Source organism: Amblyraja radiata, chromosome 5 (assembly GCF_010909765.2).
Source record: "Amblyraja radiata isolate CabotCenter1 chromosome 5, sAmbRad1.1.pri, whole genome shotgun sequence".
NCBI lineage: Eukaryota > Metazoa > Chordata > Chondrichthyes > Rajiformes > Rajidae > Amblyraja > Amblyraja radiata.
Window position 1 is genome coordinate 115353389 of NC_045960.1, and position 23919 is coordinate 115377307.

The 23919-nt window shown below is 45.0% G+C and overlaps 1 long non-coding RNA gene across 1 annotated transcript; it reads right to left on the minus strand.

The window, feature by feature from the left end:
• Positions 1-6461: 6461 nt before the first annotated feature.
• On the minus strand, positions 6462-7294 carry LOC116973721. The gene is made up of 2 exons (XR_004412115.1): positions 7133-7294; positions 6462-6956 (listed from the first exon to the last, which is right to left on the minus strand). It is a non-coding gene; the product is annotated as an uncharacterized LOC116973721 (long non-coding RNA).
• Positions 7295-23919: the final 16625 nt, after the last annotated feature.

Below are 23919 nucleotides of genomic sequence, written 5' to 3' on the forward strand. Positions count from 1 at the left end.
GCTGGCCGGCCGGCCGCCCGCAGCAGCACGAGTTTCAGCTCAAACATCCCTCCCTCTTCTAAGGAATGCAGGTGTTGGAATCCATCCCGAGTACAAGCAGGCAGAGAGAGACACACCCACACCCACACCTCTGAGTCTCACACATCGACCGCCCGCATCTCCTAAATCAATCACAGATGCGTCAGCTTATTAATTGTAAGCATTAAACGCTGTGAGACTGTTTAAACGTAGGCAGAACCATCACGTTGATTATTGCAATGTCTTTCTGTCTTTATTTCAAATCCACCCAGGTCATTTCTATCTGAGGTACATGCCCACACTGGTATATAGGTGAATGGAACAGCACACTAGCTTATAGTTTTCCAGCTATTTTCACATTTAGCTATCAAGGTAGCTATTTGCTATATATCTTATTGTTTAAGAAGGAACTGCAGATGCTGGAAAATAAAAGGTAGACAAAAATGCTGGAGAAACTCAGCGGGTGCAGCAGCATCTATGGAGCGAAGGAAATAGGTAACGTTTCATGCCGAAACCCTTCTTCAGACTGATGGGGCAGGGAGAAGAAAGGAAAAAGGGAGGAGGAGGAGCCCGAGGACTGAGGGAGCGGTAGGAAGGGGAGGAATTGTGAGAATTCAATGTTCATGCCCGCAGGATGCAGACTCCCCAAGCGGAATACGAGGTGTTGTTCCTCCAATTTCCGGTGTTGCTCGCTCTGGCCATGGAGGAGACCCAGGACAGAGAGGTCGGACTGGGAATGGGAGGGGGAGTACCGACCATCCACCCACTGGGACCTCCCATGCATCGCCCGCCGACCCGGACTCTACTGCCCGCAGACTCCCACCATCGGGTCCACTGACCCTCGCCACTTCACCGCCCTCCAGCAGCCCGCAGCCGTCGACTTACCTGCAGCCTGGACCCAGCACCGGGCTTGAAGCCTCCATGCTGCTAACTCCCACTCCCCCGGGTTTGACTGCACTGGGTCCTAGTGCTAGACACCCCCAAACCTGGTAACCTCAATGGCTGTTTCACTGGGTCTTCCCCATCCCCCTTTAACTATGTGACCCCAGCTCTTCCCCACCCACACCACAGCCCTCTCACCCCCCACCCCCTGATCACCCACCACCCCCCCATCACACACCACCCCCCCATCACACACCACCCCCCCCCCCACCACACATTGCCCCCCCACCACCCCCTCCACCACACATCGCCTCGTCCCCAGTCCACCCACCTGCCTTCCTCCAGCCCCAACCCCCATCCCTGCCGGGTGTTCACTATCCCCCCCCGACCTCCTCCTCTCCGACATCCAACGATCTGTCCTCAGCAGAGGTCTCACCTTTATCCCCCTCCGTCCCCATCTCAATGAGTTCCGCTCCCACTGCGACTTGGAGCTCTTCTACCGTCGTCTCCGCCTCACAGCGCACTTCCATGGGAAGGAGTCATCGCCCCCCAATGATGACCCCTTTTCCCGTCTCCAACGCACCCCCTCCTCGTGGAACCCCCCTCGTGACCTCCCGGCTCCGGAACTCTTTATCCAAAACAGCCGACACGACATCAACCGCCTCAACTTCTCCACTCCCCCGTCTCACTCCAATCTCTCCCCCCCCTGAACGTTCTGCCATCGACTCACTCCGCAACAACCCAGATTGGGTTATCAAACCAGCCGACAAGGGAGGTGCCGTGGTAGTCTGGCGCGCCGATCTCTACAAAGCTGAGGCCACGCGCTACCTATCGGACACCTCCTCCTCCTGCCCGACCAAGCTTCCAACCTCATCGTTCCCCAGCCCCGCATGGCCCGATTTTACCTTCGCCCCAAAATCCACAAACCTGACTGTCCCGGTAGACCCATTGTCTCTGCCTGTTCGTGCCCCACCGAACTCATTTCCACATACCTGACTCCATCCTATCCCCTTTGGTTAAATCCCTTCCTACCTATGTTCAAGACACCTCAGACACTCTCCGCCGTCTCCGCGCATTCCATTCTCTAGGCCCCCATCCTCTCATCTTCACCATGGACGTCCAGTCACTCTACACCTCCATCCCCCACCAGGATGGTCTCAAAGCCCTCCAGTTCTTCCTCGACCAGAGAAGCCACTGACACTCTCCTCCGCCTAGCGGAGCTGGTCCTTACCCTCAGTAACTTCACGTTCGACTCCTCCCATTTCCTCCAAATTCAAGGCGTAGCTATGGGCACACGCATGGGCCCCAGCTATGCCTGCCTCTTTGTCGGGTACGTTGAACAATCCTTGTTCAATACGTACCAGGGCCCCATCGCCGACCTCTACCTCTGCTACATCGATGACTGCTTTGGGGCCACCTCCTGCACCCACACACAACTCACTGACTTCATCCACTTCACCACTAACTTCCATCCGGCATCAAAACACACCTGGACCATTACCGACATCTACCTACCATTCCTTGACCTCACTATCTCCATTGCAGGTGATAGACTTCTGACCAACATCCACTATAAACCCACTGACTCCCATGGCTATCTGGACTACACTTCTTCCCACCCTGCTTCCTGTAAGGACTCCATCCCCTACTCCCAATTCCTCCGTCTACGCCGCATCTGCTCCACGGATGAGGTGTTCCACACCAGGACATCTGAAATGTCCTCATTCTTCAGGGAAGGGGGGTTCCCCTCCTCCACTATAGATGAGGCTCGCACCAGGGTCTCTTCCATACCTCGCAACACTGCTCTCTCTCCCCATCCCCCCCACTCGCAACAAGGGCAGAGTCCCCCTAGTCCTCACCTTTCACCCCACCAGCCGTCACATACAACAAGTAATCCTCCGTCAGTTTCGCCACCTCCAACGTGACCCCACCACTCGCCACATCTGCCCATCTCGCCCCATATCTGCGTTCCGCAAAGACCGCTCCCTCCATAACTCCCTTGTGAATTCTTCCCTTCCACCTCGTACTACCCCCTCCCCGGGCACTTTCCCTTGCAACCGCAAGATATGCAACACTTGTCCCTTTACCTCCCCCCTGGACTCCGTTCAAGGACCCAAGCAGTCGTTCCAGGTGCGACAGAGGTTTACCTGCATCTCCTCCAAACTCATCTATTGCATCCACTGCTCTAGCTGTCAGCAGATCTATATCGGTGAGACCAAGCGGAGGTTGGGCGATCGTTTCGCCGAACACCTCCGCTCGGTCCGCAATAACCAAGCTGACCTCCCGGTGGCTCAGCACTTCAACTCCCCCTCCCACTCCGTCTCCGACCACCCTGCCCTCCATCTGTGAAGCCCTCTCAGCTATGTTGTGTGCTAGCCTGAAGCAAAGCGCGTGATTGGCCAACTGGCAGACAACTCAATGTTAAACGTGCTTTGATTGGACTAAAAATTACCCAAACTTTTTCCGGGTTTTTCTCTAATTTAATAAAAATGTGCAAGTCTTGTTCATGGCGAGTTTCAGGAGTGATTTATATGATTTTTTTAACACAATATGTGAAAATTTCATGTAGTTTGGTCACTGCAGAATAAAGCTCCTCGGCCCACAGCCTAAGACTGATTCCTGGTATGTCAGGACTTTCATATGAAGAAAGACTAGATAGACTCGGCTTGTACTCGCTAGAATTTAGAAGATTGAGGGAGGATCTTATAGAAACTTACAAAATTCTTTGGGGGTTGGACAGGCTAGATGCAGGAAGATTGTTCCCGATGTTGGGGAAGTCCAGAACAAGGGGTCACAGCTTAAGGATAAGGGCAAAATCTTTTAGGACCGAGATGAGGAAAACATTTTTCACACAGAGAGTGGTGAATCTGTGGAATTCTCTGCCACAGATGGTGGTTGAGGCCAGTTCATTGGCTATATTTAAGAGGGAGTTAGATGTGGCCCTTGTGGCTAAAGGGATTAGGGGGTATGGAGAGAAGGCAGGTACGGGATACTGAGTTGGATGATCAGCCATGATCATATTGAATGGCGGTGCAGGCTCGAAGGGCCGAATGGCCTCTACTCCTGCACCTATTGTCTATGTTTCTGTTTCTATCAGTTTGAAGAAGGGTTTCGGCCCGAAACATTACCTATTTCCTTCGCTCCATAGATGCTGCTGCACCCGCTGAGTTTCTCCAGCTTTTTTGTCTACCTTTGATTTTCCAGCATCTGCAGTTCCTTCTTAAACTCTCCTGTTATTCCCTGGTCAACACTCCCCCCCAGTGGTGTCCCGCCGCAATTACAAGTCTGGTTAATTTGTGGACAACACTCCCACCTAATGGGGCTCTTAAAGATAGCGGAGTCAGGGGATATGGGCGAAGGCAGGAACGGGGTACTGATTAGGGATGATCAATACAATACAATACAATTTATTTGTTGTCATTTGAACCTCATTAAAGTTCAAACGAAATTTGGTTTGAACTTCAGCCATGATCACATTGAATGGCGGTGCTGGCTCGAAGGGCCGAATGGCCTACTCCTGCACCTATTGTCTATTGTTTATTAACTTTTTGGGAATCCTGCACCAATACTCCCAAGTCCCATTGTATCTCCGATTTCTGGATTTTCACCCTATTTAGAAACGGGTGAAATTCTCTGCCCACTCTACCAACCTGTCCAAGTCTTTCTGCAGAGTTCCTGCTTTCTCTACACACACACACACAACTATTTTCGTATCATCCACAAACGTTGCCTCAAAGCCTTCAAACCCTCATCCAAATCATGAATATACAACGTGAAGAGTAGCGGCCCCAGCACCGAGCCCTGCGGAACTCCACTAGTCACTGGCAGCCAACCCGGAAAAGCCCCCTTTATTGCCACTCTTTGCCTTCTGTCATCCTGCCTGCCTGCCAACCTGCTGTCCATGCTAGTATCTGGGATAGAAAGGCGGGGGAAAGGAGGGGAGAGTGTGGGGGGAGATGGAGGTGGAAAGAGAAAGGGAATGAGGGGGAGGTGAGGGCAGCACAAAGGCAGAATAGGACGTGAGGGGGGGGGGGGGGGGGGGCGGAGTAGGAGGTGAAGAGGGGGGAGCAGGAGGGGGGGGGGGCAGCAGGAGGATGGAGGAGACTGATGGTTGATCAGGAAGGTGGTAACGATGGGGGGAGAATACTGGAGGGTAAACTGAGAGAGAAAGCAGTGGAGAAAGGTTTGGGAGGAGAGGGGTAGAATGGAGTGAAGTAAATATTGGGGAGATTGGGACGGTCACATATTTGTGATCAAATTTGCAATGATCCGAGCGGGAGTGAGTCTGGAATTGACAAGTGGTTATTGACTTATGCATATATGCCCTAAAGGAGATTGTAAACAAATATAGAGGCAACAACTCTTCAATCCTTATGTGCTTTATTGATGCTTTAAAGCCTTTGATCGTGTTAATCACAGAAAGCTGTTTGTTAAAATGAGTCAAAGAGGGGGTGGCTCAATACATTGTGAGAATTCTGGCCTACTGGTATGCCCACCAGACTATGCAAATAAAATGGGGCAATAGGTTCTCAGCCCCATATGGGGTTAGCAATGGTGTTAGACAAGGGGGAATTTTGTCCCCAATCCTTTTTAATCTTTAAATTGACTATCTGTCCAAACAATTGAAAGCCTGTAACACTGGGTGCATGATTGGTAATATTTTAGTGAACCATATTATGTATGCAGATGATCTTGTGTTCTTTAGTCCATCTAGCGCTGGTCTCCAGCAGCTCCTTGCTATATGTTCTGTGTATGGTGTGGAACATGACATTAAATATAATGCTTGTAAGAGTGCTGTTATGATCTGTAGAACCAAAGAGGATAAATGTCTAAAATATCCTGATTGTAAATTGTCTGACAATCTTAGTGTCTGTAATAAGGTAAAGTATCCAGGGCATTTTATTATAGAACAAATGACAGATGATGAGGATATTAACGACGCATGCTGTATGTACAGGCGAATACTCTCTGCCGTAAATTTGGTGCGTGTGCAGTTGTGGTGAAGATGTCGCTATTTAGAGCATACTGCACAACACTCTACACTGAGCACCTGTGGTCAAACTACGGAAAGACAAGTGTGCAGAGACTGAAGGTGGCATATAACGATGCCATGAGAACACTGCTAAGGCAACCTAGATGGTGTAGTGCCAATAATATGTTTGTGGCTGCAGGAGTCAGTACTTTAGAAGCTATCATAAGAAATCACATGTATAAATTCATCTGCAGGATAAATGACTCTAAAAATGTGCTTATTGTGGCCTTGTCAAACATAAGGTTTAGCACTACATGCTATGAATCCCAGTTGTGGAGACACTGGTATCATTGTCTCGTTGTATGACATCGATCATTCTTTTATTCTGGATTTTAATTCATGTATTGTGTTTTTTTAAATATATAATTTATGATGCTTTTATAAGTGATTTACTAAGATTTTATATGTACTTTATGATGTTTTTAATATGCAATGCATTTTTATGTAATGTTGCCCCTTGTCTGGACCTTGAGTCTGAAATAAAGTCTATTATTATAGTTCTGTAAATATTATTCATCTGGACATCCACTAACTTTCAATGTTATTTAGTCATTAACTATTTACATGTGATTTACAGCAGTAACAGACATTGTTGTGTGAATGAACAGTTTGAATAATGTTGCTGCTGCAGTTGTCACCATCAATCCACAGCAGGAAGGAACTGATGATAAAGTCACATCCCGGATCCTGCAGGTCCCCCCCGCTGTAATTCCCCCGTCCCCCACTGGGGGCAGCACCGGATATCCGGCCTCATCATCATCAGCGCCGCGTACCCGGGTCACGTGACAGCGGGCATGGTCGCCTCTGATGTCACCGCCTGCCCGGCCCGGGAAGTGTTGGGGTTTAAAGGGGAGGACGGCCGTTTAAAGGGGAGGGCGGGGAATCGGCCAACAATATTCCGGTCCCCAGGGCTGTGACGTTTACACCACGAGATGTTCACATGTCTACACGCAGTCCGGGTCTGGGTTCCTGCAGTGACCTCAGTTCCTTCTCCCCGGTCGGGCTGAACTTATTCCCCGCCAGCCTGAAACAGTTCGCGGAATAAAGAGGAAATAAACAGATGAAACAACAGTGTCAATAACAGGGACTGGGGTTAATATTTCAACAACATTTACAGAACAACATCACAGGAGAAAGAAGCCCGCGGATGGATGGATCCCCTGATATTTTATCACATTAAACATTAACACAAACACTCACCAGATCCGCTTCAGTCTCGGGTGGTTCAGTATGAGGCGGCGGAGAGCGGGGACACATCGGTTTGTGAGGGAGTTGAATCCCAGGTCCAGCCACTTCAGTAAGAGGTTTGTACTGAGAGCGGAGACGAGATCCTCGGCTCCAGAATCTGTGAGACCGACATTGTCCAGCCTGGAGATGAGAGAGAGTGAAGGTGAGGGTCACACAGAGAGACAGGAGACGGTGCAAATCCCCAGTGTTTATCAGTGATACATTTACTGATCATATTATTGTTCAGTGTCAGACACCCAGTGAGTGTAAACACAATCTCTCACAGTCTGGGACTTACAGCAGTATCTGTATTTTACAGTCCGGTTTCCTCAGAGCCATAGACACCAGTTTCACTCCAGAATCTCCCAGGTTGTTGTCTCCCAGTCTAAACACAAACAGACAGAGTAAGAAACAAACTGATACAAACCCCGGGGCTGAGATAGATAACTTCTCCCAAAGGGATATTTATGGAAACACCACAGCACTTTATTGAACAAATCTCTGTGGATGTGGTGTTTAGTGGCTTTCACCATTTATGTTCACACATGTTCCCTGTGTAGAGAACGGCGGCAGGCGGGCGGGCAACACACGTGACCCGTGGGAGGGAGGGGAAGGGGGGGGGGTGTGGAGACGACCACCGGTAACCCGGGGGAGGGAGGGGGGGTAAAATAGGATGGGTAACCCCCCCCCCCGTGCACAGTGACGGGCGCTCGGCCCCATAGAAGGGGTGCTGGACGGAAGAACAAAATAGTGAAACAATTTTACACTTCAGTGTTAGCGTACAACTGGACAGTTACCTCAAGCCTGACACTTGTGCAGAGCCGGTCCCAGCCGCTGGAGACCTTCACACTGAATGCGGCAGTTCTCCAGATCGAGGGCTTTGATTGTATCACAGAACCTGATGACATGAGACAGGACCGCACAGTCAATCGGGGTCAGTCCCAGTCCATAGAATGAAAGTGTTTCCACAGATCCCAGTGTCTGCTGAGCCAGTCCAGGATTCTCAGACTCAAACAGGTAGTGCAGCGTGTTCAGGAGCCTCCGTTTATCAGCTTCACTCTCTGTGTTTCCAGCCTGGCGTTTAATCTCCCCCTTCACCCAGTCAATCACTCGGCAGATTGTATCATTAGGAAATGGACCCAGAAACTCCTCCAGGACCCGAGCTGCCCGTGGGGAGGAGAGACCAGCGACAAAACGGAGAAATACTTCCAATCGCCCATCTGTCGTGCTGTGAGCTTTAGACAGGATTTTCACGATATTCCTGGGATCTACAGTCAGGAATTGTGCAAGTGCGGCTACAAACTCTTGGATGGTGAGGTGCGGGAAGGTGTACACCACGCTCCGGGCTGAATCCTCTCTCTCCAAAAGTTCCATCAGGAACCCGGACAGGAACTGGGAAGGCTGCAGATTGTATTTGATCAAATCTCCATCTGTGAACACAATGTTCTTCTTGGACACTCCAGTGAAGGCCATCTGACCAAGCCTCAGTAACACCTCACGGAGGTTCTCAATCTCACGGCCGTGGTTTTTCAGGATGTTGTAAATAAAGTAGCAATATAGTTGTGTGATGGTCTTGGGAACTCGCTGCAGGTCCCGGTGTGTTTGTGTGAAGAAGGGGCCCAGTGTCAGGCCGAGGATCCAGCAGTAGGAGGGGTTGTAGCTCATGGTGTACAGGATCTCGTTCTCCTTCACGTGTTTGAAAACAGCTGCTGCCACCGACTGATCTTCAAAATACCTGGTGAAATATTCCTTCCGTTCCTCACCAACAAATCCCAGGATTTCAGCCGAGACACTGATCTCTGCCTTTTCCAGTAAATGTAACGCAGTGGGGCGGGTGGTCACTAGCACTGAACACCCTGGGAGCAGCTTGCGCTGGATTAAACTGTACACAATGTCAGACACTTTACACCGGGATTCAGGATCTGGGCACTGGTGCTTAGGTTCTGTGTCTCTCCGACTGTCAGCAAAATCAATTCTGCCCTTGAATTCGTCCAGACCGTCGAATATAAACAGCAATCCCTCTGGGTTCTTCCAGACTTCTCCTAGCATATTCCCAAAGTATGGATACTGATGCAGAATTAGTTGCCTCAGGTTTATACTGCAGTCAATTGTGTTTAAATCCCGGAATTTGAAACTGAAGACAAACTGGAAGCGTGGGTATATTTTCCCCGTGGCCCAGTCATGAACAATCTTCTGCACCATTGTTGTTTTTCCGATCCCCGGGACTCCGGCCACGGCTGCTGAACTCCCAGCTTTGTGCTCAGACCAAAATCTCTTCATTTCCTTGAGGAAACTTTTCTGGAACAATTGATCAATTCGTATTTTTTCCAGTTCTCTCCGCAGATGTTTTTCTTGCCATTCCTCATGGTCCCGACCTCTTGCCAACAGCTCATGTTCCACCTGTGTCCGATCTCGAACAGTGGAGATGATTGTGAGCTCAGCGTATCGATCACGCAGCAGGAAATTCTTAACCTTCTCATTCATCAGGATTGTGTTCACGCTCAGTGTTTCAGTCTGTTCCCGCAGAGTCTCCTTGTGTTGCCGTTGAACATCTGTGGACATAGAGACAGCATGTTTGTATCTATTCTGGTGAAGGTGGAACAGCCATCATGTGTTCAGCAAAAATAGCAGGGGGATGTTTTAACTGAACCTTTGAGAAATCAAAATTAGAGAGGTTGAAAATGAACAATGGCCGGGAATACGGGGCCTGAATATGGGCACTGGCCTTCACTGATCACCTGTACTGAGAAACACTGTGGAGGGTAACAGTGGACGGGATCAATTACAATGTGTTGGGCTTCATATGGATTCATTTAATTTAGTTTTACTTTAGTTTCGAGGAAACAGGCCAGTCGCTCAACCAATCCCACACCGATCATCGATCACCTGCACGACTCCTTTTCTTCGCACTCGGGGCAATTTGCCAGAAGTGAATTAACGTACAAACTGCACGTCTTTGGAATTTGGGAGGAAACCGAAGCACCTGGAGAAAACCCACGTGGTCACAGGGAGCATGTACAAACTCCACACAGACAGCAGGCGTAGTTAGTATCGAGCTGGGGTCTCTGACGCTATCTCAGCAACTCTGCGGCACTGGTAAATCCCGGGGGGACCGGGGGGGAGGGGGTCTGTCCCCCAATGTTTTGAGAGGTGGGGGACAATCCCCCTCATGTTTTGTGAAACATGTTATAGCAAAATCGCCATGGAATTTTACAATTTTAAAAAGCTCGGGTTTAATGAGAACTACAGAAAGATTGTAGTCATTTATCACTTAATTCCTCTGAGACGAAAATGATTTGTTAACTACTACTGTGAGCACTAGTTAACAGCCAGTAGTTAACAAGTAGTTATACAATGTGTCATCAATACATCGATATGCATTCCTCAGTAAATGTAATTGTCTTTGTACCTTCAAGTATTACTGACGCCGCGTTCCTTTGAATAAAATTCACTGGGAGAATTTCTTAAAACTGTCACTAACGGCTCCTGGACCGCGAGCATGGGCTTCTTCCTAGGCGTGCACGTACAGTTCCTCATTCAGCTACGTTATTTAGTAATTTTACCCATCATTTAGAGATGTTTTATGAATTTAAAACATTTACTGTTTTTCTCACCTCAGTCTTAAATTGCTTCCACAGTCTTAGAATAAGGGGAGGCCATTTAAGACTGAGGTGAGAAAAAACTGTTTCACTCAGAGTGTTGTGAATTAGTGGAATTCCCTGCAACAGAGGGCAGTGGAGGCCATATCACTGGATGGATTTAAGAGAGAGTTAGATAGAGGCTCTAGGGGCTAGTGGAATCAAGGGATATGGGGAGAAGGCAGAGGCACGGGTTATTGATTGGGGACGATCAGCCATGAGCGGTGCCGGCTTGAAGGGCCGAATGGCCTCCTCCTGCACCTATTTTCTATGTATGTTTATTTTTGTTAGTTTATCAAAAGTTTCTTTATGTACGTTTTATTAATTTATGAAAAGTTTGTGTTGTTTTCTTTCTTTCTCTCTCTCTCACTCTCTCTCTCTCTCTCTCTCTCTCTCTCTCTCTCTCTCTCTCTCTCTCTCTCTCTCTCTCTCTCTCTCTCTCTCTCTCTCTCTCTCTCTCTCTTCTTCTATTTGCTTTTATTTGCTTCAGTTTTATTTGGTGTTATTTATTACGTTGTGGTTGTAGAAAGATTTAAATGGGCATCGGATATTTTAAATTCATATAACATCCCTAATTATCTAAATGGCGTCAAGTTGGAAAAGGGGAAGTACAACGGGATCTGGGGGTCCTTGTACATCAGTCTATAAAAGTAAGCATGCAGGTACAGCAGGCAGTGAAGAAAGCCAATAGCATGTTGGCCTTTATAACAAGAGGAATCAAATATTGGGGCAAAGAGGTCCTTCTGCAGTTGTACAGAGCCCTAGTGAGACCACACCTGGAGTGTTGTGTGCAGTTTTGATCCCCTAATTTAAGGAAGGACATTCTTGCTATTGAGGGAGTGCAGCATAGGTTTACAAGGTTAATTCCTGGGATGGCGGGTCTGTCATATGCTGAGAGAATGGAGCGGCTGGGCTCGAACACTCTGGAGTTTAGAAGGACGAGAGGAAGTACGAATCACTTGACACCACTGCTAAAATGGCACTGTTAAATGCGCAAAGTTCAAAAAAACAAATGAACTGTAGACTTAAATTGTACATTGGATGCTTATTTGGATAGATCATCAACTCAAAGAAAACTAAAATCCCAATCAAGTGAATTTCTAAACTCATATATTAATACTACCAACATTAAGGATGTTTGGAGAATTGAAAACCCATCGGGTCGAGAATATTCATTTTACTCACCAGTACATAAAACCTACTGAAGGATAGATTATTTTTTAGTAGACTCAAAACTTATCCCATTTACCTATAACTCGCAATATCATAATATCATAATCTCAGACCATGCTCCACTAACATTTATGATTAAACTAAACGGAATGGTAGAGACACAGCCACAATGGAGACTTAATCCCCAAATCTTAAAAGAAAAGGTATGTAATGAATACCTCGTAAAACAGATTAATATGTTTTTTGAGGCTAATGATAGCCCTGAAATCTCTGCTTCCCTTCTTTGGGAAACATTTAAAGCACTTGTGCGAGGAGCATTAATCTCTTCTCAATCATTTCTAACAAAGAGAATAGGGCCAAACACCAGAAATTGGAAATGGAAATAAGGCAATTAGACATAGAAAATGCAGCAGCACCATCCATGATAAAACACAATAAAATTGCAGGACTGAAATATAAATTGAACAAGATATACTCAGACCAAGTTATAAAACTTTATCAACATACAAAACAATTAAATTTTGAATTTGGTGATAAACCACAAAAACTATTAGCGCGACAACTTCGTATACTGGACGGGGAAAAAACAATTTACAAAATTAGAACAGACAAGGGAGAAACACTAACACTGCCTAAAGATATTAATGATAGATTTTTACAATACTATCAAAAATTGTACTCATCTAAAATGACAGAACAATCAGCAGGAATGGAAACATTTCTACAGAAATGTAAGCTTGTGGGTTTAGATCAGAAAGAGAGAGAATCACTAGGTGCTGAAATTACGATAAAAGATATCGAAGAGTCAATTAAATCTTTAAAAAATGGAAAGGCTGCAGGTCCTGATGGTCTAAGTTCTGAATTTTATAAAACATTTTATGACCTGGTTTCTCCACGCCTACAGACACTGTACAAATATGCTTACACTCAACAGAAACTCCCAGAAACTCTAAATGAATCTACAATCATACTCATACCAAAAACGGATAAGGATCTTGAAGACCCAGGTTCATATAGAGCAATAGCCCTTTTAAATACTGATCAGAAAATACTAACTAAAATTCTATCTCATAGATTGAGCTTAGTGATTAACAAATTAATACACCCCGACCAAACAGGTTTTATTCCAAAACGTTATTCATTTTATAATCTGAGAAGACTATTCAATATTATATACTCCAATAGAATTCCTAATGCAGATCTAGCAATTATTTCGTTAGATGCTGAAAAAGCATTTGACCAGGTTGAATGGCCATATTTATTTTCGGTGATGGAAAAATTTCAATTGGGAGAGAAGTACTGTACATGGGTTAAATTATTATACTCTAATCCAACAGCTAGAATATTAACAAACCAAATGTTATCAACTAAATTTAACCTCTCTAGAGGTTGTAGACAAGGATGTTCACTATCCCCACTATTATTTGCTCTTACAAGCGAACCCTTAGCAGAAAACGTTAGAACCCATAGAGGAATATACGGATATAACACTAGAGAAACAAGGAATAAAATTTCCTTATATGCAGATGATGTACTAATATATATTACAAAGTTAGAAACTAGTATTCCAAATCTATTAAATTTAATAACTCAATTTGGTCAGTTCTCAGGATATAGAATTAATTGGAATAAAAGTGAAATCATGCCAATAACAAAACTCAATCTACATACATTACAACAATCCCCTTTTAAAATAGTTAAAGATAAATTTAAATACTTAGGAATCTATGTAACTAAGACATATACCTCTTTATTTAAACTAAATTTTCCACCCTTACTGAATAAACTACACAAGAATATTCAATACTGGAAAACACTTCCCATTTCAATGCTTGGTAGAATTAATGCTATAAAAATGATCTTCTTACCGCAACTACTGTACCTATTTCAATTAATCCCGATATATATCCCAAAAACTTTTTTCAAAAAAGTCGACTCCATTGTTACAAGTTTTACCTGGGTTTATAAGAATCATAGAATAAGTAAAAACATTTATGTAAGTCAAAGATAAATGGAGGTTTGGCTTTGCCAAATTTCTTGTTTTATTTTTGGGCAGTCCATATTAAAAACATGAATTTCTGGCTGGAAGAACTGAATCAACAACCAGATTGGTTAAGGATGGAAAAGGAAGACTGTTTACCTTTTGAGATTGGACCGATCATATTTGCTACCACAAAACTGCACAAAAAAACCTATAAGGAGAACCCCATAATACATAGTGGAATACGAATTTGGAAACAATTAAAAAAAGTTTTAAAATTGAATAATATACCACTATGCCTTCCCATTGTAAATAATCCCTTATTCAAACCATCCATTTTGGATAAGGGTTTCACACAATGGAAAAATTATGGAATTAAAAAGATTGGACATCTTTATGGGAAAGGCACTTTTCTTTCATTTCAGGAGTTACAACAGAATCATGGACTGCACTCAAATAATTTCTTCAGATATCTACAAATTAGAGATGATGTTAAATCTAACACACAAGTCTACAGGACTAGGGAACCAGAAATCCTTGATGAATGTTTGAACAAGCATCCTAACACTGAAAAATTAATAGCTTATATTTATAACACCCTCCTAAACAACGAGGTACCACCGACGGAACCATATAGACACACATGGGAAAATGAATTAGGTCAACCTATAACGAAAGATTTGTGGGACGAAAGTTTACAACATATACATCAATGTTCGTTAAATGCCAGACATGCTTTAATACAATTTAAAGTCTTACATAGATTACACTACTCTAAAATAAAACTAAATAGAATCTTCCCACAAATCTCTCCTATTTGTGATAAATGTCTACATCTAGATGCTAATTTAACACATACGTTTGCAAATTGTATAAAAATTAAACATTTCTGGACTGATATTTTTGAAATAATTTCAGAAGTTATTAATACAAAACTGGATCCAAACTCAAATTAATAATACTTGGAATATCAGAGCAAAGTTTAACACTCACAACAAGCCAAAGAAATTTCCTCGACTACAGTATAATAACCGGGAAAAAATTAATATTAAAGTTTTGGAAAGGCCCTACGACCCCCACAATTAAAATGTGGATTGTGGAAATGTCGGAGACCCTATATCTAGAAAGAATTAGACTTGTCTTAATGGACAAACAAGAACGTTTTGATAATTCATTAATTATCTGACGGGATAGATTGGCCCGGCACGAAAACCCAACTGAAACTTGAACTCAGGATTAGATGAAAAGTCATACTTTATAATCTACGAACCTATCTCCAATGACGTATTATAAGTAATCCATTCCACTTTTTTTGTTTTTTTTTATATTTGTAACTTTTCTCTCTCTTTCTCTCTTTTTCTATATAAAAAAAACCCACTAGAAATTTTAATAATGTATGACTGATGTATATGAAAAGTTTTTTTACTATAATATGCAACTATACTTTATAATATGTCTACTTCTAATAAAAAATATTACAAAAAAAAATAAAATAGAACAAGTTGACTTACAACTTTAGGCTGTGCACGCCATACGCAAGAAGAAGAAGAATTTTAATATAAATTTATTTCTTTACTACTGTCTCTCTAGATGTGAACCTTAGTGTAGCAATGTTACAAAATTTTGAGATTTTAAAAATCAAGTCTGCAATTTATCCCATCAGATAAAGCATAAAAATAAGTTTAATTTGACACCTAATTCACTTTCATATCTCAAGTATTTAAAAAGTTATGGCCATTTTCATACTCGGAAATTAGCATCTTGTTTCCTATTGATTTTCTATGGACATAACAAAAAAGCTGTGATCGTGGACAGTCAAAAGCACATTACTTTCTTAAAAATTAAGAGAACTGAATGAAATTTTCAGTTATCATAGACTGAAATTCTGAAACAAATATAAAATAATCTTACTTGGATGACCTGAAATTAAAGCATATAATTAGTTAGTTACCCAATTGTAGCTAATTTCAAACTTCAATTACTAGATCTAAACATCTATCCATTTCTTAATAAATGATTAACATTTTTAAATAGCCTAAGTGTCCAAATAATATTCACAAATAATTCACAATAAAACATGATTTTTAAATCTCATTTACAATAATTTATAGGCCAAATGGAAGGAATTTAGTGTTCAATTGCTGTAAATTAAAGTCCATTTAAATCAGCTTTCTAGTGGGATCCGTGAACGCGCTGGTTTAGAACGTTCACATTGCGGTAGATTTGTGCCCGCAAATGCCCAGAAAAATACTGCGGGATATAATGGGGCCCAAATTAGCTACTCGCAACATTAAACTTTGTATAAAGGGATCTTAAGAAGCCCTTTTTAACGTAAAAATAAACAGTCCTACCTTCCGTTTACCCCTGTATGAGATCCGGCCCGTTGTCGGCGGTCGGGGGTTTAGAGGTTAATTTTTAACCTACTATAACAAGTAAAGAAAACCCTTAAAACTAAAAATAGCTCCAGCTACGGAATCTTCCAGCGATTTTTCATTAATAATTAACTAGGCTGAAAAACCTCGATTTGAACAGCCTAGGGAAAATCGTGTTTTAAACCCGCCCCCCTCTAAACGGCGCCAAAATCGCGCACACGGGCTGGGACAGATTTTCAGCGATCTTCAGGTAGGCTTTGCAACATACCTACTTAGTGTATCCATTTTCATCCAAGGACTGTAATTGGAAAATAAGGACAATGAAACTGTTCACATTTTCAGCTCCAACTCAATAATTAAGTTTGCTGATGACACTGTGGCTGGTGGGCCTGATCTCAGACAACGATGAGAAGGCCTACCGGGAGGAGGTGGCTGATCTAGCACTCTGGTGCCAGGATAACAGCCTCCTCTTGAACATCAAAAAAATGAAGGAGCTGATCGTGGACTTTAGGAGGGCACATCATCCGAGGACGTACACACCATTGAGGATAAATGGGGATCCTGTGGATAGGGTGAGCTGTTTTAAATATCTGGGAGTCCACATCTCTGAGGATATGACATGGACATCACACGCCGCAGCACTCGTGAGTAAGGCAAGGCAGCGCCTTTACCACCTCAGGCAATTGAGGAAATTCAGAGTGTCTCCGAGGATCCTCCAGTGCTTCTACGCAGCAGCTGTGGAAAGCATCTTGTCCGGAAATATTACCATCTGGTTTAGGAATTGCTCTGCCCAGGACAAGAAGGGTCTGCAGAGAGTAGTGCGTTCAGCCGGACGCACTATGGGAACTTCACTCGCCCCCTGCAGGAACTATACATCAGGATTACAAATTTGTATTGTAAAGGTGCAACTCCAGAGCCAATAAAATCATGGGAGACCTCTTCCGCCCATGCAACGGACTGTTCCAGCTGCTACGGTCAGGCAAACGCCTCCGTTGCCATGCTGTGAGAACGGAGAGGTTGAGAAGGAGTTTCTTCCCAGAGGCTATTCGGACTGTAAACTCCTATCTCACCAGGGACTAACTTTACTGAACATTTTTCCTTCCAATATTTAATATGTAAAAGAATATGTGTGTGTTTATGATTGTGCTTATAGTTTGTTTGGTTGTTTGTTTGTCTTTTTGCACAAAGTCCGCGAGCATTGCCACTTTTCAGTTCACTGCACATCTCGTATGTGTATGTGACGAATAAACTTGACTTGACTTGACTTGACTCACTGGTTACTTGTTGGCTCTTGGTAACCACATGTACATAGCAATACATTTCATCACAATAGTCAATTAGTCAATAATCATCAAAGAAAACTTTCAATAGTCAATTAGTCAATAACCATCATGGACATTTTTAAAGTGGATTTGCAGTCCGTCTGTCTTTTTTAATTTTCTTTGTCCCGTTGAGGGTATAGTTTGTAGTGGGTTTTTAACTGTGTATGTGTGGCGGTCGGGGGGGGGGGGCGGGTGGTGGGTGGGGGAAACATTTAGATCTCTTCCATGTACGGGGACCCGACCTTTTCCCTGTCGGGTCTCCGTTGTCGTTGGGGCCTGGCACCGTGGAGAGGTCTCCAACCTGAACGACAGCTCAAGTCACGGAGCCGGCGGAGCTGCGGACCTACCATCGTAGAGCTGGCCGGCTTCGGAGCGTGGAGAGCTGCGACGGCGCGCTGCTGCGACCCAATTCCGGTGGATGGTGAAACCGGGAGGTCGCGGGGCCCCGGTGGGAGACCGCTTTATGGGGCACCGGCAACAGCGACGTCTCCCGCTCGAATTGCGGGGTTGAGAGTGACCTTACATCGCCCGGCGCGGCTTTAAATGGCCGCGGACTTGCTAGCGCCCTCCGGGGGCTTTGACTGACTTTGACATCAGGAGAAGAATGGAGAGCAGGGGAGAGGCAGGACTTTGCCTTCCATCACAGTGAGGAGGAGATTCACTATGATGGATGTTTATGTAAATTGTGTTGGTTGTGTGTCTTTACTCTGCAAATGGTGGCTTGGGTGCTTTGGCTTGAAGTTGAAAGGCATTACTTACAGCAAATGGTGGCTTGGGTGCTTTGCTTGAAGTTGAAAGGCACTTCTTACTGCAAATGGTGGCTTGGGTGCTTTGGCATGAAGTTGAAAAGCACTACTTACTGCAAATGGTGGCTTGGGTGCTTTGGCTTGAAGTTAAAAGGCACTACTGCAAATGCACTTACTTCCTGTTTGCACTGTATATTGATTTTAGATAAAACGCTACCACTTACGGCTGTGAATTTTGGCCATCTTACTCAGTTCCCCTCCGCTGAGCAGGTGCAGAGAATTATTCCTATCAATGAAAAATAATAGTGTTATTAGTGTTTAAAAAATGTTGAGAATCTCTCTCCTGTCAATCACGCCATGAAAGCCATACCTTTTCCTGTGGGAGGGGGAGGGGTTATAAAACCCAGAAGTGTGGGTGTGGCTCAGTCTCTGCATGATGGGGGAGGGAGAGGTCACGACTCTGTTTTGAGCTGTGAATCAACTGAACACATTGAATGTCTACTGAACTGTGAGTTTGGTGCTTTGTGTGCTTTTATGGTGGTTTCACCCTGCATGAAATGGTATGAAGCTGCATTTGAATTTGGTGGCCTTGCACCCTGCTTGAAGTGCAATGAAACTGCACTTGAATTTGGTGGCCTTGCACCTTGCTCATAGTCGTAAGAAACTGCACTTGAATTTGGTGGCCTTGCACCCTGCTTGAAATCGTAGGAAAATTGATTTGAATTTGGTGGTCTTGCACCCTGTTTGAAATGGAATTTCAAGGAATAGTCATGAGTCAACTGCCAGCCCACCAGCCATGAGTGAGCTGCCGGCAGATTAGGCTTGAGGGACTGAGCTGCCACCCCAAGAACCCATACCAGTACTCCAGAAGTCCCCCACTAGCCACCAATATTGGAATTGGTGGAGAGGTGGAATATTGCGTTGGGGGGACCAGCCCTCCCATGTGAACATGAGACCCAATGGGTCCCACTTAGTCTTATATGTTTCAATAAGATCCGCTCTCATCCTTCAAATCTCCAGAGTGTACAAGCCCAGCCACTCCATTCTCTCAGCATATGACAGTCCCGCCATCGCAGGAATTAATGTTGTAAACCTTCGCTGCACTCCCTCAATAGCAAGTTCAAGTTCAAGTGAGTTTATTGTCATGTGTCCCTGTATAGGACAATGAAATTCTTCCTTTGCTTCAGCACACAGAACATAGTAGGCATTTACTACAACACAGATAAGTGTGTCCATATACCATGATATAAATATATACACACATGAATAAATATACTGATAAAGTGCAAATAACAGAAAGTGGTTATTAATAATTAGAGTTTTGTCCGAGCCAGGTTTAATAGCCTGATGGCTGTGGGGAAGTAGCTATTCCTAAACCTGGTTGTTGCAGTCTTCAGGCTCCTGTACCTTCTACCTGAAGGTAGCAGGGAGATGAGTGTGTGGCCAGGATGGTGTGGGTCTTTGATGTTACTGCCAGCCTTTTTGAGGCAGCGACCGATAAATCCCCTCGATGGAAGGAAGGTCAGAGCCGATGATGGACTGGGCAGTGTTTACTACTTTTTGTAGTCTCTTCCTCTCCAGGGCGCTCAAGTTGCCGAACCAAGCCACGATGCAACCAGTCAGCATGCTCTCTACTGTGCACCTGTAGAAGTTAGAGAGAGTCCTCCTTGACAAACCGACTCTCCGTAATCTTCTCAGGAAGTAGAGGCGCTGATGTGCTTTCTTGATAATTGCATCAGTGTTCTCGGACCAGGAAAGATCTTCAGAGATGTGCACTCCCAGGAATTTGAAGCTCTTGACCCTTTCAACCATTGACCCGTTGATATAAACGGGAGTGTGGGTCCCCATCCTACTCCTTCCAAAGTCCACAATCAGTTCCTTGGTTTTGCTGGTGTTGAGGGCCAGGTTATTGTGCTGGCACCGTATGGACAATTGGTTGATCTCTCATCTATACTCTGACTCATCCCCATCAATGCTACGTCCCACAACAGTGGTGTCGTCAGCGAACTTGATGATGTAGTTCGCACTGTGACCGGCTACGCAGTCATGAGTATTGAGTGAGTACAGCAGGGGGCTGAGCACACAGCCTTGAGGTGCTCCCGTTCTGATTGTTATCGAGGCTGACACATTTCCACAAATACGAACAGACTATGGTCTGTGAATAACCATATAACCATATAACAATTACAGCACGGAAACAGGCCATCTCGACCCTTCTAGTCCGTGCCGAACACGTATTCTCCCCTAGTCCCATATACCTGCGCTCAGACCATAACCCTCCATTCCTTTCCCGTCCATATAACTATCCAATTTATTTTTAAATGATAAATACGAACCTGCCTCCACCACCTTCCCTGGAAGCTCATTCCACACAGCCACCACTCTCTGAGTAAAGAAGTTCCCCTTCATGTTACCCCTAAACTTCTGTCCCTTAATTCTCAAGTCATGTCCCCTTGTTTGAATCTTCCCTACTCTTAGTGGGAAAAGCTTATCCACGTCAACTCTGTCTATCCCTCTCATCATTTTAAAGACCTCTATCAAGTCCCCCCTTAACCTTCTGCGCTCCAAAGAATAAAGCCCTAACTTGTTCAACCTTTCTCTGTAACTTAGTTGCTGAAACCCAGGCAACATTCTAGTAAATCTCCTCTGTACTCTCTCTATTTTGTTGACATCCTTCCTATAATTAGGCGACCAAAATTGTACCCCATACTCCAGAATTGGCCTCACCAATGCCTTGTACAATTTTAACATTACATCCCAACTTCTATACTCAATGCTCTGATTTATAAAGGCCAGCACACCAAGAGCTTTCTTTACCACCCTATCTACATGAGATTCCACTTTCAGGGAACTGTGCACAGTTATTCCCAGATCCCTCTGTTCACCTGCATTCTTCAATTCCCTACCATTTACCATGTACGTCCTATTTTGATTTGTCCTGCCAAGATGTAGCACCTCACACTTATCAGCATTAAACTCCATCTGCCATCTTTCAGTCCACTCTTCCAACTGGCATAAATCTCTCTGTAGACTTTGAAAATCGACTTCATTATCGACAACCCCACCTATCTTGGTATCATCTGCATACTTACTAATCCAATTTACCACACCATCATCCAGATCATTGATGTACATGACAAACAACAGTGGACCCAGTTGTCGAGGAAGTCGAGGATCCAGTTGCAGAGGGATGCGCAGAGACCCAGTTCAGCGAGTTTGGTAACCAGCTTGGAGGTGATGATTGTGTTAAAATGCCGAGCTGTAATCGATGAATAACAGCCTGAGTTTTTGTTGTCCAAGTGGTCCAGAGCAGAGTGGAGGGCCAGCGAGATCACATCCACCATTGTGGCGGGAAGCGAACTGCAGTGGGTCCAGGTTTTTGTCAAGGTAGGAGTTGATTTGCTCCATGGTCAACCTCTCAAAGCACTTCATCACCACCGGCGTTAGTGCCACTGGTCGATAGTCATTGAGGCACGTCACCTTACTCTTCTTGGGCACTGGTATAATTGATGCCCTTTTAAAGCAGGTGGGGACCTCAGACCTCAGAAGTGAGAGGTTGAAAATGTCCGTAAAACTCCAGCCAGTTGGTCCGCACAGGTTTTTAGAACACGACCGGGTATACCATCAGGACCAGGTGCTTTTCGGGGGTTCACCCCTCTGAAGGATTTCCTGACGTCGGCCTCTGTGACTGAGACTGAAATTCCATCACAGCGAATGGGGGCTCGGGAAGGCACATCAGTGTTCTCCCTTTCAAAGCATGCATAAAACGCATTGAGCTCGTCAGGGAGTGATGCTTCGTTGACATTCGAGCTGCCTCCTGATTTTGCCTTGTAGAAGGTGATTGCATTCAGGCCCCGCCACAGCTGCCGAACATCTGTCTCATCCTCCAGCTTGGAGCAGAAGTCCCTTTTGGCCTTTTGATGGCCTTACCAATGTCGTATCTGGACTTCTTGTAGACCTCTGCATCTCCAGACCTGAATGCTCGGGATCTGGACTTTAGAAGAGTGCGGATCTCATGGTTCATCCAATAACTGGGCTTAAAGCTGACAGCCTAGCTGAAAGTCAGAACAACTTCTCCCCCAGTTCTCTCAGACCCCTGACACATGTGGCTGGTCACATTGACACAGTGAAATGCTGGCTGTTCACCGTGGGACTGCAGGTGGAACCGGTAACATACAGGCGTTGTTGTATTTACACATGCTCTGTTTCAAATATTCACAAACTGTTGAAAATGCATCTATTTCCACTCCTTCTAGGTGTATCTGATTGCTCTCAAGAGGTGAACTCTATGACAGAGCCCATGTTCCACAGGTGAAGGATGGACTTCCATCCACCTGGTCACAGGGTAACATCAAGTTTGCGGATAATCTCCATGTTTGCGGATGACACAAAGCTGGGGGGCAATGTTAGCTGTGACGAGGATGCTCGGAGGCTGCAAGGTGAAATGGATAGGCAGGGTGAGTGGGCAAATGCATGGCAGATTCAGTATAATGTGGATAAATGTGAGATTATCCACTTTGGTGGCAAAAACAGGAAAGTAGACTATTATCTGAATGGTGGCCGATTAGGAAAAGGGGAGATGCGACGAGACCTGGGTGTCATGGTACACCAGTCATTGAAAGTAGGCATGCAGGTGCAGCAGGCAGTGAAGAAAGTGAATGGTATGTTAGCATTCATAGCAAAAAGGATTTGAGTATAAGAGCAGGGAGGTTGTACTGCAGTTGTACAGGGTCTTGGTGAGACCACACCTGGAGTATTGCATATAGTTTTGGTCTCCTAATCTGAGGAAAGACATTCTTGCCATAGAGGGAGTACAGAGAAGGTCCACCAGACTGATTCCTGGGACGGCAGGACTTTCACTCAGAACTGCTGTAGCTTTGGGAGCAACAACAGCAGCAGCAGGAGGAGATTAGCAAGAGATACGACTGATTGGCTCTAGCCCAAGTGGGAGGAGAGAAGTGAAAACAGTTTAAGTACAGGTCAAGGACAGGCAGACTTGACTCAGAACTGCTGTAGCTTTGGGAGCAACAACAGCAGCAGCAGTAGGAGATTAGCAAGAGATACGACTGATTGGCTCTAGCCCAAGTGCTGGGAAAACAGCTGAAAACTGAGGAATTTGGTTTGTAAATTGGTAAATCAGGCAATTTAAGTAAGACTGCTCTTAGGGATCGGCAGTGAGTGAGCGGCCTTGTGAGTGAAGTGCCCTGTGAGAAAAGTGTGAGTCTTTGGCTCGAGAGTCTTCGGAGAGGAGGCTGAGGAGAGGAGACTACGCAAAACACTGCAGAGGGAGAGACGAAAGAAGGAGATGTCAGGCAAGCTGATTCAGTGTGATGCTTGCAGTATGTGGGAGGTCAAGGACACCGCTGGTGCCTCTGGCTGCTACAAATGCGAAAAGTGCATCCAGGTAGAGCTCCTGAAGGGCCGTGTTGGGGAACTGGAGAAGCAAGTGGATGACCTCCGGTTCGTCCGAGAAACGGAGTCGTTCCTCGACAAGTCCTACAGTACGATTGTTACACCTAAGGTACTGG